This window comes from Numida meleagris, chromosome 11, assembly GCF_002078875.1.
Source record: "Numida meleagris isolate 19003 breed g44 Domestic line chromosome 11, NumMel1.0, whole genome shotgun sequence".
Lineage (NCBI taxonomy): Eukaryota > Metazoa > Chordata > Aves > Galliformes > Numididae > Numida > Numida meleagris.
Window position 1 is genome coordinate 17413169 of NC_034419.1, and position 17774 is coordinate 17430942.

The 17774-nt window shown below is 39.9% G+C and overlaps 1 long non-coding RNA gene across 1 annotated transcript; it reads right to left on the reverse strand.

Annotated features, from left to right (window-relative positions):
• Positions 802–13795, reverse strand: LOC110405002. Its single transcript, XR_002442641.1, has 5 exons — positions 13645–13795; positions 10839–10962; positions 9012–9256; positions 3349–3457; positions 802–1145 (listed from the first exon to the last, which is right to left on the reverse strand). It is a non-coding gene; the product is annotated as an uncharacterized LOC110405002 (long non-coding RNA).

The window sequence follows — 17774 nt, forward strand, 5'->3', positions numbered from 1 at the left end:
AATGTGTTTCTATGAGAGCTATAGAGCAGCCTTTGCTGTAGGTGGAGCTGATGTCTCACCAGCTGCTGTAGGTTGGTGTATCTTTCTGGAGTGCATTAAAATGTCTCACTCTTATCTCTAAGAAATGACATCATAAACTAATTACTTTTCCTCTTACTACTGTTGTACAGTTGCAACTCTTAGCAGTTACAGTTATAGATCCCACAGAATTAATTGCACTGACATATAGAAGTTTTCAGGGACTTGTATTGTGTGCACACAATACAAGACTCCATTTTGCTTAATCTTTTTTAGTCACAGCCAAATGTGACGGTGCAAACTCAATTACTTCTCTATGTTCTTGAAAGTACACAAAAATACCATAATTCTGTTGAATTTGTAATACAAAACTAGGTGTCCAGGCCTTTCATGGTAACCCATGGAACATCTCAGATAGCGAACAGCAATGAGACATTTGACAAACTAGTTAAAAATTTGTGTTCGATATTGTCTAGTCTACTGAAGACAACTGGACTCTCTTCAATTCAAGAGAACAAGATTAGAATCTCACAGAAAGTTGGTGGGTAACCTCCTTGGAAAGTACCTTATCAAGGGACCTAGAAAACAGTAGTTCTTAAAATCTTCCTGGTTTTCCTCTTACCTTAAAAATCCCAGTTTGTATATGGGGCATGCTAAGAAGGGAATAGAAGACAATCCACAGAAAGGAAAGACAAATCCAATGGAAATTAAAAAAAAAAAAAAAAAGACCTTAAGTTATCCTATCAAACATAGGAATAAAAGTGATACTGCAGCACAAAATACACCAACAGAAGCCTTTAACATCAAACACTCAATTAACCCATTCCTGTCAAGACTATAACCTGCTCCCAGGCTGACGACCATCCCCACTAACCAGTGGGTGGTGCCTACCATTGGGTGACTTCCTTCCCATAGAGGTTTCTCCCAGCCTCCCTCTCACACTTTTCCATCCTTTAAGAACCCCTACGTACCTGAGTTTGGTGGCCCAGACCACGAGCAAGGTAGCCACAGTGGATCTAAACCTGTCACTGGGACCGAGGTTGGGAGCTCTCAGCAGCAGAACTGGAGGTGGCGGGAGCTGGAATCTGGGCCAGGAAGTCTTCCACAGTCTAATGCACCTATGAAAACTTTATGTACCATATTTTAAGTTTGCCTTAAAAAAAAAAATCAATAAAATTTTAATCCTAAGCATGCTTACTGTGACAAATTTAGTTAGTGTCTGGCAGAAAAGGGAGGATAAAAATAGTCATTTAATTTTTAGTCTGCAAATTTTAAGATTGCAAACAGCATTTGCTCTCAAAGATGATTCTTTACTTTGTTCACACAGCTGGATTTTTGTGATGTCTTGTGCATGCTTAAAGAAAATCACGATCTAATTGTTCATACTTCAAACCTCTTAATGATGCAGCTACTGTAGCAACTAGAATGGATGGAAAAAACATTAATAACAAATGATGCAAGCGCCTCCCTCTGATGACAGAGTGCTGGAAAGCAAGAAAATGATTTAATTATTATAGGAACCATCAGAAAGCAAGAAACAGCCACTTTTAGAGCACAGATTTATCCTTTGTTTTTAGGCTGAGGAGGCTGACACCATCCCTGACCAGGCTTGGCTGGTTGGGTCCCTGTTTGGACCTGGGAATTGTTCTTCCAACAATTTTTGGCAGCTAATCAAACAGCTGGACTTCAAATGTCTCTGAGACATTCATCTGATGTACTTCCCACCCACCCTGATTTTACAGCAGTGTGCAGTAGTAAGCCAGGTCAGAAAACCCGAAGTTATTTTTGAAGTCCATCATCTTTCCAAATATCAATCTTCCTGTGTCTCAAAAATCACAACAAGAAGGCATTTTTATAGGATTGCAAGAGGTTTCGGTGAAAGGTTTTCGTAAAATATGTATGAATCCATTGTATATATGCAATAAGAAAAGAACAGATATATCAGAGAAGTTCATATTTTTATGTCATATTTGGTGAGAAAATATAGATCAATCGATTCTAAACTCTTGTTTCACTGGTACAGGAACAGTACAGAAAGCATTGATTTAACCAATGTAGACATCCCAGAAAGAGTTATTATCTAATGAGTTTTCTCTATTCAGATCTGTAACTTAGACAATTCCATATTGAAAGAAATACATTTTGTTGTCTAGTATCCTTTATCAACTTCTGAGGAACATAAAAAGGCATTTCAAGCCACTCATTTAAGTCAAAGAAACATTAAAGCATTTCAGCTGAAAATTTATAAGAACTTTTATGTAAAGAATATCTTTTCTCCTTAATTCCATTTCCAAAATGAATGGCTTTTTTTTCTTTTTTTTTTTTTAAATTGAAATTTCTCCAAAACAAAGCAGCTGAATCTTCAGGCTGCACGATTAAATTTGAGGATTTGAAAGCAACGGAAAATAGGGTATTAAGTCAGGTAGTATTGATCGATCTGCTTTATGAGTATAATCCCTACTGTTTGAATAGGTGGATGAGAGAAATTGCATTGCCTGAAGATGACTGAAATCCGTTACCATTAATTTGTGCAGCCCTGGTTAGGAAGCAGAACATCAGATGGTAAATTGAGGGATCATGACAGCCAATCTTTTAAAGAATTTTTAAAAGTATAATGAGGAACTGAGATTCTTTAATTTCTGTAAAGAGCCCGTCATTGTGGGTATGCATACAACAGTATTAGATGGAGATATTCAAATTTCTACCAAGTTATATCTATGATATCAAAAGCTACATTATTAAAAAGAGAGGCATAATTAAAAGGCAAGGGGGATAATTCAGATATGAAGTATAGTGGCTCCTTTAGAGCTCTTCCAGGCTTTAGTTATTTACCTTAATCAATTAAAAAAGAAGGTGGGATTGTCTCCCCCATTTGCATGCTTAGAATAGCTCTTTTGGTATCATTCCAACACTGTGTGTAATTTCAGACTTAGGACAGCTGCTCGCTCTAGTCAAGCTAATAAAATCTCACAAAGGAACACATCACTTAGCGCACAGAACTAAGAGGCAAGGAAGTATCAAAATGCGTGATTTATCTCACACAACAAAAGCCACCCCTGCTCTCAGAAATACTGGAGTGTTTGGTACCACACAATGCCTTTTGAGCATAGTGAAGTGCCACAGGATAAAACAAAAGGTAAGAGATGCAATTGCTCTGTCAGGATTTAGTTGTCATTGACATTCTCTACAGGATCCCATCTCCCAGCTGTCCTGAAGGAAGTGATATACAAAATGCTCTATGGGGGCATGTGTATATCTGCCAAGCGGCCATGGAGTCCTAAGGATGGGATGATTTAAGACTGAATTGGGTTTATTTGGGTACTGACCTACCTCCAGTATTGCGTCTGTAACGCCGTTGGAAAAGTCATCTTTATGATCCCTCTGGTCTTCTATTGGTTTTCAGACATGCTTGTATGCATGTCTGCCCTGGAGAAGCCACCTGCAATACATTCACAGATCAATTTACTGTCAAGTGGTTTGGAGTGGTTCTGTGCTCAGTTAGAGATGTAGTTGCCATAAGCAGCTGAATTTCAACAACTGTTTCCTAGGATTGTACTTACAGTAAATTAGGCCATTTCAAAGGTTTTTCATTTAGATACAGGGAAGTGTTTCTGTACTTAATCAATGTTGTTTTGATTAGGATCTACGCTATAGGATGTCTATGTAGCTCTTAGTCCTCCCTGCAAACAGATGGGAAAGCAGAGGTCTCTGTGGCATATCTTGGTCATGTAAAAAGCCAATTGCAGTCACTGTAAGCGAGCCAGGGTGACTCTCCAGTCACCCCTTCAACTGGGATAAGCCCCAGTGCAGCCAGACTCATCTCACACATGCTTCAGTGTGAGCCCTTACTCTCCTACTAGTGTTAAACCTGTTCATCTATCTCAAGATGGTTGTCTGTTTTTTTTCCCCAAACATTTCCCTACTAGTGTACTTTGCAGTGCTCTATATGCTTCTTGTTTACAGGCAAGTTGATCAATCCTCACAACTTAGGGGGCAGACAGGATAGATTCAGGCAAAGCCCTTGAAAAGTCCAGCAAAAGGGAATCTCACTCTGTTAATACTCATTAATTTATCTTTCTTTTATATTGCAGATCATGTGGCAAGAGATCTGCCACTTTTTTCTCTTCTAAAACTTCATCTCGTCCTGATCATCACACAAACCATGCATTGTCCTAAACTGGTATAACAAAGCAAACTCATCCTGAAAGAGCAGGTAGCACTCTGCAGCAGTTTGGATGAAAAGTGTTTCCTCTGGCTGAATGAACCCCATCTGAATGTAATGAACAAATGCTGTGTGTCTGTATGCACTATGTACGTACAGTACTTGCACTGTGACTGTTACTTTTTAATTTTCTTAGCTGTTTTGCATTTAGGAAAATCAGTTTTGCTCTCTTTCTTCAAGATATCTTAATCATATTTATAGCATTTATAAAAATCTCTCACATCTTCTTACAGTTTCTAAGACCTGAGGTAGTAAATTTTTAGTAAGAAGCTTCTCTTTCTTTCCAATCTAACAGGAGTTCGGACTGCACTAGATTATATGAAATTTAAATGCATTAGTTGTTAGCCAAACTGAATTTTCATATAAATTAATATTGTTATTGTATTTTAATAAAGCAATAGCATTTATGGAATTATGTAGACATCAATCACTTGGGGGTGTCTTGGAACAATTATTGCCTTCATGCATCATCTGCTTCTTCACTTCAAAATTTGTTGCACTTTTCATAAATATCATATATCAGCGAGCAATGCAACACATTTTAAATGCCTTCTAGCCCATCACAGACACTGTTGTTAGAAAAAGCCCCTAAGCTGACGCCATCCTAATCTGTGACTATGTAATTAAAATTTTGACATATGCAAAGAATTGTAAAATAGATAAAAGAGTATGTATGGTAAATAGAAGTTTAAAGGCATTGAGCAGATGGTTTGTTTGTGAAAGAGGTATGGAGAGTGCCAAGAAATGACAAACAGATGGCTTAGGTGTGAAGGACAGGAAGGGAAATTTGGAAGAGTTGAGGACATAATGGACAACTCTCTGGATTTTTGCACACACTAAGTGAATCATGGGCCTTGAATAGAAGGTTAAACACTTCACATTTTTGTATTTGCATTTATATAAACGTGTCAGTGGAAAATGTCCAGCAATAAAGGCTGATAATAATAATAAAGACAAGTCATGCTTCACGGGCTTTGGAGACGATACAAATTCTGTTCAAACTGCAGATACCATTCGAGTTATAATCCAGGCACTTCTACACCAAGTCATATGCGTTCACTAAAGGGTCTGAATTCAAACAGATATATTCAGAATTGTAGAAAAACCATATTGCCAATACTTACAGGTGCCTAAAAAACTGTTTTAGTAATGTCCTAATAAATTAACAAATGTTTGCCAGCTGCTGCTTCTTGCTCCTCTACTAACTGTAGTGCTACTGCACGAATTCTGTTCAAGTTTTGGTCGTTACATACGCCAAAATCAAGAGCAAAATGCAATCCTTCCAGTGGCAGGAAGAGCAAATGAAATAATGCTTTTTTATTTTTATTTTTTTAATTTTTTTAAGTAATGATGAGTTTCAAGCTACGACCAGATTAAAATTATGACACTACTAAATCTACCCTTGAATCCAATTTTCTGTTATGTTTTGATTTTCCCATACTTTGGACTCCAGGCAAGCTTGAAAAACACCTTCCAGCTACAAAATAAGGAAATTTGTGCGCCTAAATGGGCAAAAGATCACTTTTCACAATAAGAATCAACTTTCCTATGAACTGTAAAAATGGAGGGATTTTGAAAGTGCTCATTGAACAGATTCTGCGTGAAAACTTGATGGATGTAGTAAAGAGGGATATTTATGAACCTTTTTGCAGGAGCCTGTTAGTTTTGTCAGCGGGTATTCATTCCGAAGACGGTAACTGAAACCATGAAAACCTTAGGCACAGCCAAATAGGCGTCCTCATTTTAGAGTAATGGCTGGCGCCCAACTGAGAAAATACACAGAAACTTAAAGCCTCATGAAATGATCTTCCATGTAGCTTTGGGAAAATTTGACCAAATAGATTTTTAAAGCTAGAGAGAATGATTTCAGGGATTATTCTAGACAAAATTAAAAGCAAGATGGGGACCTCCAATCCTCACAGCAATTGCGCTGTGCCCACCTCGCTAGGATGAAACATCTCATAATAAAAAGTTAGCATGGCAGATTGCATTAACGTGCCTTAGTATTTGTTGATGGCCCTGTATTCAGAACTGCTTACAGCTACTGGAAGGCATTACCTGTTTTTCAGAATCTTGCTTTTACAGTACTGTAAGGAAAAAGACCTAAGTCTGCACTGGGTGCAGACTGCTGAAAAGCCACCACCCTTCAGGAGGTAGATGTAGAAGTCTTACAAAACATCATTTAGTAAAATTATTTTTGCTTAATTCTATAAATTATGTAAACAGTACTTATTCTTGTCATCTAACACAAGAGGCTATTTACCTTTGAAATGGCATTTATGATTAGGAAAACTGAATTTCTGCAAAGCGGTTGTTACCCAAGAAATGAAGGAAGATTTTACTTTGCAGCTTTTTAACTTGCAAAAAACCCAGCACAAATGCTTTTGTATTGCATAGCTTCTTGCATAGCAGTAATACAAGTGGAATTGGAAGCTAGGTGCATTGTAGATATTATGGTAATGGGGGGACTCGGGAGCACTAATAAAGAAGTAGTCTTTGCTACTTACTGCTGCATTATATAAAGGCTTGGGAGTTGATTGCAGCTACTTGAAAGACAAGCAGCTCCTCTAGGAATCAAACCAGAGTCGGGCTGCAGTGTCCTGTAGTAAATGTTACTGAAAACAACCATTACTTATGTTTGTCTTTGAGGACTTCCGTAAATTGGTTAAAGCCAATTCCATTCTTTCTGCCATAGGAACTCCTTGAAAGCCATGCACACCTTTAATACTCTATTAGCTTTTTTTTTTTTTTAAACTTCATCTGCATTTGTTTTGCTTGCTGGATGATCTCTAATCCCTGACACACTTCATGTCCTATGCAATCTTGTTCTTTGGTGCATGTCTCTCAGCCTAGCTAATTTTGCTTCTGCATTTCTCAGGCAGGCCAAGCTGCAGCTCGCATCCTTCCAGCTGTCACCCCTTGTTGTGGTGACAATCCCTTCTCCTGCCAGCTTCCCCCTGTTTTTCCCACTCAGAACATCTCTATTGCTCTGCTTTCCATTTCCATGGTACTAGAGCTTGCTATCATGCAGCTCATCATCGATCCATCTTTTTTTTCCTAGGATATCTGTAAGTTTATCTTCCATTTGCCTGGAGAGGAGCTGCGTTGTTCAGCTATGTGTTATTCTCAGAAGCATGAACTTGTTTGACCTCCCCTCTTTTTTTTTTGGCTGAAAGAGAAACTGTTACTTGTGATGTTTTATATCTCACTCCTGTATTCCAGGCTATCCTGCATCTTCTTCTTGATTTCTTTTATCTGCTTAGTATCACACCAGAGCAGCTGTCCAGAGGAGATGAATTTTAGTAGGGCTGTTTGTGCTATGACAGTTAAGACTGTCAGAAGAGTATTAAAAATGACATCTATCAAAAGTTTCTAGCAGCCATAAACATTTGTCCTATAGATCTGTAGATTTTGCTAAGATACTGTTTTTATCTTTTTAAACCTACATGCTATTTGCATAAATACTTATCGATTATATGTATATAAAATAGATCAAAATATTATAAATGCCTAATAGAAGCAACGAAGCTATAAAATAAATGCATAATAGCTACAGATTACAATTATTTCCGTGGTAGAATTTCTCTTATACAAAAATGCTATTGGAATGACAGACAATGCACTTATTTTGGGATACGTCTTCTTCAATACCTTTAAAGACACAATCTCTCCTCAAAATTAAAACAAAAGCTTGCCTCTGCCTAATTCTTTTTCCAGAAGAACATTAAAGATAGTGTCTAAAGGTGCTTCTGAACTGTGCCCGTGCAGGGGCACGTGGCTGCCAGGCACAACGTGGGTTACTGAAGCAAGGCACATCCAAGGGAGAAAAAAGGAACTTTTAAAGGATGTCTGACAGTCATAATCACTTCTCTCCCCTTCTGTCAAGGCTGTGGCAAAATCATAGTAAATTTTGTTCTGTTCTCCTCTACGAGAATAAAAATCTTAAGTTCATTCCACTCAGGAAGGCTGTGCCCTCATTTACACAGAAGTCAACGATTTCTTCAGATGACTTCAGATTTACAGTGCCCTGAGTGGAAGAAACATTTGACCCATAATTTTTTAAAAAATAGTTATGGTTTTTTGCAGTCTTCCTCCTGGAAGACTCACTTTATTCAGCCATCAATATTCACACTTTAAAGGCTTATTTCCATCAAGTTCCATCAATGACCTTTAGAAATTGGTCTCTTCAAATAAGAAAAAAGACCTCAATTACAACAACATCTGCCACCATCTAGCACTTTATTTGCCTTAGAGAAGGGATGGAATGATGATTAAGTTAATGGATAGGTCATTTTCATTTTTCACATTTACCATGCAAGTGGCTCCATGAGTCACGATTTATCTGGGGCCCAATCATGGAAGGCAGTGGCAAAACATCCACTGACATCCACAAGCTCGTTTTCTGAACACTTTGGAGAGGGGAAGTGGCATTATTCAACCTTTACAACCCATAGAATAACACATTTGTGTTTTGTTAGGGGTGGAAAACAAACACTACTGTCCTCAGGTTCCTGCTTCTCTAAAATGTCCATTGGCTGCCTCAGCTTTTTCTACTGGCACCCCATTAAGCAGCACCATAACTTCACATACTCATTTGCAAGCTCTAAGCTGACAATTTTTCTCCCTTAGGTAGGATAAAATAGAATGAAACGACAGAATTTGAAACAAAGAATTTGTCTACCAAATTCTACAACTTATTCTTTTTTACTAGACCAACACAGACACAGCCAGCGGTGATGTGAGACACGAATGTCCCCATCCTATGACTTACATCTTCCTGGGTCTTCAATGTGAATCTCCAGAGCGACTGCCTTGCTCATTGGTCCAGCTTCATCTGTGTCTCTGCAGAACTGCAAGGACCTTCCTTGGACGGTTCAGTTCTCTGACCTTGCTCAGCTTTGCTGTTCTCTTCTTGGACAGATGAAGAAGTCCAGGACCTTGCTGACACAACAAGGTGATATTCCCCGCGTGTACACACAGCTGAATGGGAATAAGTGTATATGTGTGCATATGTATCTAAAAAGAGATTGAAAATATAGATTGACTCAAACCCAGTAAATTACAAAAAGGAATAGAAGTTTTTAGCAAATGAAGGTTAAAGATGTTTTCAGTGAAAAAGAAAACAGGCCACTACTAGTATGTCAAAAGGAAAATAAAAGGGCTGTATGTACTTTACCATTGTGACTCATTTTCGATACATCACGTATTAAAAAAAAAGGGATGAAGCAGAACTATTTGTCATAGTGCCGCAACTGACACTGAAACTTTAAAAGACTGAGAGTGCACTGTAACAAATTGAACCAAGTGGGAAGCAAACACGCACAAAGCACAGCTCTCTTTGGAGAAATGTATTACAGTGAGAGGCTGTTTGGCCACTCCATTTGTTGACAAAGTTATAAAGATCAAGATCGTTAGCCTGAGCAAAAGAACAGCAACATGAGAAAATAGAGATGGAGCTATTTACCTGAACTGACAAATTACATTTATTATTCAAACCCTACAACCATCAACTGGTTCAACACCAGAAGGAGCCTTGAAAGATGAGACGTGAAATGAATGCGCAAGGCTGGAGAGAACAACATGATCAACATGAGGACAATAAAAGCCATCCCAGAAAGTTGTATTCTCTAGAACTTAGGCAGAAGAGATAAACGGGATGAATGTTGTGCATTCAGTATAAGCAGCAGCTGGACTACAAGGAATGCGGTCCATTTTACCAGTGGAAAGCGCCAAAGGGAAGAAGCTGCAAAGAGTACGTGCATAAAATCACTAGTGTCATAAAGCAAAGAGAGAGACACATAAAATGAAGTGCCTCCCCGATGAGCGTGCTGCCAGCTCCATGGGACTGACAGCAGTAACATCCACAAACAACGAAATACAGAGGATGCATAATTTAGCTGCATATAGATGCAAATTCAGAAAAAAACGTTCTTTCTTCTTGACTTAGAGTTCTGACTGCACACACACATGTACACACACATGCATATATATGCATTTTTTTCTAAATGGCAGAAGGCTGCCCTGTGTCCTCTGATAGAATAGAATGCCAAAATAATTAAGCACCATTCTGGAATATATCAGCTGGAAAAAGCAACACATCTGGAGGTGTGATAACACAAACAATCCTAGGCAAAATTTCATTTCCACAGAGAATCCTCCCATTTAAGCTATTTTTCCTTATCCTTCAAGGATATGGCATCGACTTGTCTGAAGATAACATATATCAATTTTAAGCCACGTTTATGAACTCCATTCAAAAGCCAGGACTCTTCTGAGCTATTAAGCAATTAAAAGCTCCTGTCACTTTTTATGTCAAGGTTAATAATCAAATGATTAAAACAGTTTAAAGTTGGAGCTCTAGCAGTAAAAACGCAACATTTTCACTCATTTTATTAGATTCAAGAACAATTCTAAATCGTTTTTGATGTGAACAACTGTGTTGAATTGTTTGCAATTAAAAGGTAGCTGCTGGAAAAGGAACATAAAGTATTTTTCATAATGCTATCAAAAAGAAGTTGTTTGATTCTTCTTTCCAGCTGGGAAATTTATCCTGCATTTCATTTAAATATATTAACAAACTTCCATCGCTTTGCTTTACCTGAGTTTCTTCAGATTAGGAGTCTGAATGTGCTTCCGACATCAGAAGTGCCTAATCAGGAACGACGATGCATTCGCACAGCTGCTTTGGTCCTGACAAACTCTGAAGCTGGGTACTACAAAGTCTGGAACAAAACACACCGCGCACATCATTAGAGTTTGACTTGAAGGCGTGTCATCACGCAGGAGAGCGCTAGCTGAATAATTGTAGCAGAGGAGCACGGCTCCAGGCGACACGTACCGCAGCACGGACCCGTCCTGCTGTGAGATGCTCAGCGGGTGGCTGCTTGGCACAGCAGGGAAGGAGCGTCCAGGACGGAGCATCCCAGCACCACAGGAAGGTGACAGAAGCGAAATTGGACTTCCATTTGACTTCTTTCGAGATGGAACTTCAGCAAGGAGGGTTTTTTTTTTTCAGACACTCGTGGCCTCAAGCACACCTAGCAGCTATGGGTAACCAATCTCACTTCTTGGAGCAGCGTGGATCAGTATCTCTCATTTTAGGCTAATGTGCCTACACCCATCTCCTCCAGAGGGTAACCAGAGGAATACTCGTAACCCAGTGAAGTAATGATAACACAGTAATGATTGCTACTGCTTCATCTTGTTAAACTGTAGGCTTGGGGATCCCTAATTCGTTTCCTTACTGAAACTAACAGAATTATTCATGTGTTGATATGTTTGAGCATTTTGCTGTTTAGAAACTTATTTTTACAACGCTATTCAACAACTGGAGTTAACGTTGCATGACAATTTTTTAATTCAACTCACATTTTCAGTTAACATAATCACCTGATACTTTCTGCAGTTGGATTTGAATCATTCCACAATGGCTGCTTTAAGGGTAAGCTATTCTGGGGACATAAGAGAAAAAAGAAAAGTGGATTCTTCTACAGTGATATGTAAAAATATACATATATGTACTTTGTTGTTGTTGTTGTTTTTAATAGCAGTGGAAAGTTGAAATTTGCCGTAGAAACATTTCTTACAGAAACATTTTCCTGCAAGAGAAACGTGTTGATATTCCTTCAAGAAACCTTGCTGGCAACTTCACTGAATCCTACTGCTATTCCTATTTTGGGACAGATTGTGAAGAATTTATCTGGTTTGCAAAAAGCCACGAGATGATGCTATACGTTGCACGGCGATGCAATGAATTTAGCATTCATGTTACCTTTCAAACATCTGTACTCCAGTCTTTCAGTTTTACGACCTCGTGCTGCTTGTGCAACCCCACAGTGCAGCACTGCATGTCCCTCACACCATCAGTTGCCTTTAGGAAGCTCTGTGCTCCTTCTATTCCAAGCTGAGTGTTGCTGCAGCATTTAGACGTTGGGTTTCACTGTGATACAGAATCCACAGACTTAGGGAATACCAAGACCTAGAACCAAGTGACTGAGAAATAATGGTGCTCAAGGCAGTAGCTTTCTTGCTTAAGTCATATGGGTAAATCATAAGAAAATTACTTATCTAAAACTTTGATAGCAGAGCAGGAAGAGGAGCCAAATTATTCATATTATTGAGAATTCAATCATCCGAGCAGCGTTTAGAGAAATCCAAATAAAAAAAACTTGTCCTAAAATGAAATGTAGGCTTTGGTACTTACCAAACTAAAATGGGAATTAACATGACTGGTATCTCTAATTATCCATAGCAAAAGATGCCCATTTGTTAATAAGCTGAGCCACTTATTGTGCTCTTCTGTATAAGAAAAACAATCTCCCTTAATTAAGGTTCAGAAAACAGGACAAAAGAAAGATAAAGCTGAACTTCTGATTTCAATTTGAAGTGGAAAATGTGCGCATAGACATGGCAGTATTCATGTGAAAATTTGCTACAAACATCCTACTTGAATTAACTTCTCATTCTACTAGTTTGTTTTTGTTGAAGATAGCAATATAATGTTGTAAAAGTCACTCCCTTGACGGATACTGTTTCTTTATAGTAAAATGCCATGATTTATTATTTTTATTTCCAGTCGCCCTGCTTTCTCTCTGGAGGAATAGCTGATTAGTCTCACTTCAGGCAGTTTCAACCGGAAAGAGAGAAACAGCTAAAACAAGCCAGGAAAAAACACTACAGGAGCTATTTTGCTCTCTCCATAATATGAAAGAGCTCTTCAGCCACTGTGCTGTTAAATTCCACTGGGTTCTGCTGGAGGAAAACAAATGCTGCAGGCGAGGCAATGAGGAATTAATTTTTTTTTTTTCTCCATCTCTCTACATTGTGGAAAATATTTTTAGATGAAATCCTTGTTGTATCCTAAAATAAATCCCATACTTGAGATACATAACAGCAAATCTTATTTGCTCTGTGCGGTAGCGAGAAGTCTATTTCTCAGGCTCCAGGAGAAATCAGGAACTCATTTATATGGTAAGATGAGAATTGAAGATGATGCTGTTGGAGCAAGTGGACACAGTGTCCTTGCCCTGTCTGACATGTGGCTCACTACCTGCTGACCACGCTGTTTCCATCACCCGTGCACTCAGCGTGCAGATGGAACACACAAACGTGCTCATCTTCCAGGAGACACCTACTTTGGGTACTTCAAGTTGGCAACCCAAGTGCAGTGAGGGGACACACACAAGGTGTGTTTGAGGAAGGGCACTCCTGGGATGAACAAAGCCACTAGGACAGATGCACTCCATTTAAGAGAGCAGAGTAACACTGGTAAGTACTTCAGTTATTGTTCAGATGTGACAGGGATGCTGTAGCAATGGAACTAGATATAGGTCTGCTGAATAGGCCTTCATATTCAAGTAAAACAGACTTTAAATTTCATATAGCCTAAAATAAGTGAAACTTACATGGAAAACTTTGCAGTAGCTTTGCAAGTTCCCAGTGGGACTGATGGAGAATCGGCTGACGCTTCGTGCAATGGGCCTGAAGCAGGTGGCACACAATGCTGGGCACCTACACCCCGCGCTGATACTCTGCTGCCATGGCCTTGCTCCTTGTGAGGCTATGGAAGAAAAAACGATGAAAGTTGTTTCTATGTCTTCAACAAAACACACTCAAGGAAGCAAATGATAGCTAAACAGAACAAAACAAACTCTTCCCCAAAACCTCAAGATAAGTAGGGATAAAATCTCCATGTGATCTATTATAATTCACTATAATTACATTTATTATTGGCTTACTTTAATCATCTCCAGCTATACTAGAATAACATTTTTCTTTCCAATCTAACAGGACACAGAGGTTCAGATTACTTCTGTTTATGAAAGGAATTAGGCGATGTGCTAGCAGGAGACAGGATATGCCAACCCAGGAGATCTGTTCCCACTTCTCTTTCAGTGCTCCTGTGCTCCTACTTAGCAGGTTAGTATAATACAAGTGGTACTCATAATATGTAATATATTTTTTCCAGATTACTTTAATAGTACCAAAAAGATAACCAGTGACTAATCATAATAAAATATATGTAAAGGGGATCGCAAATCTCACTGACGCAGAATAGGAAGAATTTATTTTCCAAGCGTTGCTAATGACTTTCTGCCTGCCCCTTTGAAAATTGCTTTGAGCTTAGTACTATCCCTTGGAAATCCAACTCATAAATTCACAAGCAGCGTGAAATTCCAGCAGGAAATAAAACACTTTTATTCAAATGTATTACAGCGTGTTAATGTTGTTTTTTTTTTTTCCTTAGAACATAAACAGCAGTAAACAGCGCTGTGAAATACAAACAAGGAGTGACCTTACTGTACAGTTCTGGAAAGTTTCAGAGTTAAAAGCCATAGCTCAGCAGACAGACAACTCGCACACAGACCACTGCGGACAGAGCCAGGCAATATTCTGTGGTTAGTGTAATCCAAGGCAAAGCAGTGCCCCTGCAAGCAGCACACACCTTCCCCACACCGAGGGATCGATACCAGGAGCTGCTGCTCCAGGAGCCGCAGGGACAAGCACCAGCTCGCTGCCAAAAGCAGCACTTTGCAGAGAGCAGGTGCTCCAGATGGGTGCTTTGGCAGCGGTGCCGTGTCATTCAGCAGCTGCCGATAAGTGATAATTTTTTATGGGAGCCATCTCAGAAGCATTTCTCCAAGTGGCTGCTTCTCGTGACTGCCTCTGCTCCCATTTTGCTCTGAGCGCTCCTGCTAAGCACACTCAGCAGATCTGCTCTGCCTGGAGGGTGAGAGAAAGTTGCTGAAATTCTAAATATCGCCACCAGATTCATACTGGTTTTTGACCGGGCTCTGGAAATAACCAGTATCTCCTGGCAGACGCCCTAGCTCTGCTGAATATTTTTTTCCCAGTGCAGATGAAGAGGCTTCTGATGCTACCCACCATTGGCTGCCTCATACAGAGAGCTCCTCACCACCTTTTCCTCTTCTCTTATTTAAGGGAAACCAACCAACATTCTCAGAGAATCTCAAGAGGAGGCAATAGAGATACCCAACGCACAGAAAAACCAGAGAGATCAGAATGTCCTTAGTACCCAGTGGAAGTGATGGGTCCCCAGGTGCCCAGGGAGCTTCTGTCCTGCAGCACTGGAGGTGCGTGACCTCTCGGGGTCTCTGCTGAGCACAAATAAGAAACCACTGGCACTGCTATTACTATTTAACATCCTTGATTTTTTTCACAAGAGCCTACCAGAGAAGGGGCAACTTCATAGCCTAAGGAAACTGGCATACTGGAAAGACAGGTGGAAACAAAGAACTGGCTGATTTTGGATCACTGCTCAAAACCCTTTATTTATCCATAAATACTCTCCTGAAATCTCTGCAGCTTTAAGATGCATCTCTTTTATCTATATGTTGATGTACAAGAAAGTTTGTTAAAGCTTCCTACGTTTCTAAACAAGCAAAAAGGTCATGCTCAATTACAGTCCTTCACCTAAGATTCTTATGGAGTACATGGGCAATTCCCCCTGTGTCAGGCAGTGCACCCACCACCTGGGCTGGCCTGGAGCCCTCCTGCAGCGCAGCATTGGGACCCCAGACAAGGCAAAACCTGGCTGCACTTCTCCACAGACAAAAGAAGCTAAATCTTCAACATAAAAACAACACGAGCCTGCCGAGAACCAACCCGGCCACTCCCATGTCCCTCTGATGGCAATGGATCCGTTTTTGTGTCTTTCACTTTTTTAAAATTGAAACTTCAGGCATTCCGTGGTAAATAACAAACACTGCTGCCTTTGACTAATGGCATTTCTTAATAACTGTGCTGTACTTCAGTGTTACTACAGTTTGGTGTACTATTAAATACCAATTCCAGTCCTGTCATTTCAGGCTCCTTAATGCAGCTGAAGCTATCTTCATATTCAAGAACAAGGTACAAGCATGTGATTATCTTTCTGCTTAAAATTAGACATCTAAATCCAACTCAAACATCCAAATAAAACAAACCCAGTTCTCAGAAGCGCTGAGAATCTGCATTGTGCACAGACATCAGTCAGACTGCATGATGCCCAGGACACGTGGATATATAGAAGCCTGTTTTATACCCAAATATAGTTTTACTGCTCAACACTGGGGATCCACACTTGAGTATCTTCTGCAGAGAACTCTATTTCATATTCAGAAATGTTTTCATTTCCTGGAATAGCTGTGTTTATTACTTTAATAAACTGAATTAGGAAATACGGTTATTGGTTTCCTAACTAGGCTAAATTAAGTCACATTAAAAAATAAAATCTAGCTTATATTTGACATAAAGGCACTTACAATGTAAAAATAGCCACATTCCTTTTCCTTTTTTATTGTAAAATATGTAGATAAAGGAAATTCTTCCTGCATTAAAGGTAGAGCTGTTCTCAATGTTTCAAAGTGGACGATAACATCATAAATAAAACTTAATTAAAATTTCAAGTATATAATATTTCTTTACTTGTTATGTATACTACTTCTCTGCTTGCTGTAGATCTCAGAATAAAAACCCTTAAAATGCCTCCATGGAGGCAGCAGGTGATGCTCCAAAGCCCTTCCCTCACCTCTCCCCGTGGAATGGAAGTTCTGCAGAGAGCTGCAGCTGCAGGAGGTGCTGCTGCCAGTGGCCGTGGTCCCTCCTCTGGAATTAGGGGATGAACACAGACACGGGCTGCAGCAAAGCAAAATGCTCCAAGAAAGTGCATGTCATTCCTGGATGAAATTATCTTGTCTCGCACACAGCCTACTTAATGGCCATGCGAGAGGTATGTCTCAGATATGAAAGGAAACACCAGGCAGTTACATTTTCTGTGCTTACTTCTTTCAGATCTGACACTGAGACAGCTGGGTCGTGACTTTCTCAAAGCAGTTACGAAGCTGGCTGTACATCCAGAGTGAACGCTTCGCTGGCTCCTGCTGAGGCATCTCTCTGCTGCACCCCTTGCACGTCCCTCATGGGCTCACGCCTTCCCGACAGCTGTGCTGCAGCATGATTCCTGTGTGCTGAGCATACCCAGGGCCATGCAAACAGGGCTGGCACTAACCATGTCCCCAGAGGGAAGCGGTGGCTTGGTCCCGTCCCCCAGCACGGCACACCTCGCTGGGATGCTCCAGCCTTACCAATGGTGTACCATCCGTACAGCAGTAACAACCACTCTCATGTCCTCACAGACCAATTCCAGCTGCACTTATTAATGAGGAGCTGCTGAAGCATGAGCTGATTCCTTTTTCTACACTTTGGTCCCAGCAACGTGGTGTTTAATTGTCTGAATAAAGAAAATGGTGGGTGGACACTGTCGTGAAGATAAACCCATTGATTCTCCTCACTGGAATGGTTAAAAGCCCGTTCATTTCCACAGAGGAGCCTATTCAGTGCACTTATAAAAGCCACAGAGCTGCTTTGGACTGTGGGCGGGCTATTGTGTACTAATTTCCATCTACAAGGTTTTCAAATGATAGATTATCTCCAACAAAAATGATTGTTAAGCTAAGCTGAAAAGGTTCAGCTCCCTCTAAATTTAATGACCGATTCGGTTTGTGTACGTCATATGCCCCAAAGATCACTGTGT